Genomic DNA, 2,081 nt, shown 5'->3' on the forward strand with positions numbered 1-2,081 from the left:
ATGGCTTCAGAATTGTCTTAAAGTTTTACAAGATCCAAAGACTTCAGTCCACACACACTAGCAACTACTCCACAAGCTGGTTCTGCAGAAGCAGATGTCATCCCTAAATAGGACAGTCTTTTATCTACCTGGAGCTTGTAACTTGGAGGTGCTGTGACTGCAGTAAGCACTGCCAGCTCTCCTGGGAGACTCACCTGGTGGGGTTTGGGGGAGGGGGTGAGGGTGGGACAGTGGTGCTGTCTCCAGCTACAATACTAAAGGTAGAGCCTGGCAAACCTTAGAGAGGAAGACTTCAAGGGAAGAGAGGTGGCTGGCTGGCTGGAATTCACAAGGAACCTTTCATAATCCTCACTCCAAAGCCCTGTCAAAAATAGGTTCCCATTTTCTGTGTGATATCTGAGATATGCCCCAGTGCTGATCTGATATTTATCATTCATAAGAAACCGGAAACTGTCAAACGGTTCTGATTCTCACCTTTAATCCCAACATCCTTCAGGCAGAATCATCCACATCTGATTGGGAGTTCAAGGCTAACCTGGTTTACACACGGAGTTCCAGGACAACCAGGGCCTTTATACACATAAAGCCTCTTACAAAATCCAAAAATTAGAAAGCACCATAGAGCCTAAAATCCAAAGAGCTGAAAATAAATGTAGTAGAAGAATTTAATGAAAACAAAAAATAAAGTCTAATGACTAATTGCATTGTACACCTGAGTGGACAGAAGAATACACTGTGTGACACACTGCAGTTTTTTTTAAAGGCTTGGGTGATGGGTTGAACCACTAACATTTTCAAATTAAATCAGAAAGCACAGACAGCAAATGATGAAGGCTAAGCTCCTTAATCTCAAGGTCAATTCAATTATATGGAGGGATTTCTGCCATTGTGAGAGATGTTTTTTTTTGCAAACATGACTACAACTAGAATGAACTATAAACCAAAAATGGAGGGCACACCTGTAAAGGATCATTTTTGATTGGTTTGTTCTCAATCTCAAGGAGGAAAAGACACTCCTTTGATGATTGAATTTGTTGGGAAGACACAGGCCTTTAATCCAGTTCCGGACGGCAGAAGACACACATTTAATTTCGGGCACACCTTCTGCTGGAAGAATATATGAACACCTAAGGAGTGGCTTTGGCTCATTTGTCTCTGGTCCACACCTTGTTCGCATCTCTCTTCCTTCCTGGGAACAAGAGCCACATTCTTTGGGATTCCAGTAGATACTGAAGACCAGCCAAGAGAGAATGCACTCAGAACTGAGCAACTCCTGAAATTTTTGAAGTTTCAGTTCATAGCCATTGTCAGATTACCTGGACAGTAGCCTGTAAGTGATTCCCATAAATTCAAAGGGGGAGCGTGGAGGTACATTCTAAAACAATGGCGGCCGGCGGCAGTGATCCTCGGGCTGCAGACATTGAAGAAGATGCCACTCAACTCTTCTTTCCGAAAGAGTTTGAGACAGTGGAGACACTCCTGAACTCTGAAGTTCACATGCTTCTGGAGCATCGAAAGCAGCAGAATGAGAGCACAGAAGATGAACAGGAGCTTTCAGAGGTTTGCATGAAAACCCTGAACTATACAGCCCGTTTCAGTTGTTTCAAAAATAGAGAGACCATTGCCAGTGTTCGTAGCTTGCTTTTCCAGAAAAAGCTACATAAGTTTGAGTTGGCCTGTTCAGCTAATCTTTGCCCAGAGACTGCTGAGGAGTCCAAAGCTCTGATTTCAAGTCTGGAAGGGCGTTTGAAGATGAGGAACTACAGCAGATTCTCGATAATATCCAGACCAAGCGCAGCTTCCAGTACTGATGTTCACACCCTGCTCCTGAGATTGCTCAGAACGCCACCACATCCCAGCCTGGGTAGCCTCACACAGGAGTGCTGAAGCAGAAGACACTTGGGTCACTTTGCTTTATTGAGATATAATGTCCCTCTGTGGTCCTCGGACTCAAGATATGCCTCATACCTCACTCAGCCAAGTGCTGGGATTACAGGCGTGAGCCAACACTCAACAGCTTGGCTTTTTGGAGAGAAAAGGCTGGCTTGGTGAAGGTCTTGGTTGCTGTTTCCACAGTGACT

General features: G+C 44.5%; 1 pseudogene; it reads left to right on the forward strand.

Annotated features, from left to right (window-relative positions):
• The first annotated feature begins 1,380 nt into the window (after positions 1-1,380).
• On the forward strand, positions 1,381-1,811 carry LOC142853682 (DNA-directed RNA polymerase II subunit RPB4 pseudogene; annotated as a pseudogene).
• The last annotated feature ends 270 nt before the right edge of the window (positions 1,812-2,081 follow it).

This window comes from Microtus pennsylvanicus, chromosome 7, assembly GCF_037038515.1.
Source record: "Microtus pennsylvanicus isolate mMicPen1 chromosome 7, mMicPen1.hap1, whole genome shotgun sequence".
In the NCBI taxonomy this organism is placed as follows: domain Eukaryota; kingdom Metazoa; phylum Chordata; class Mammalia; order Rodentia; family Cricetidae; genus Microtus; species Microtus pennsylvanicus.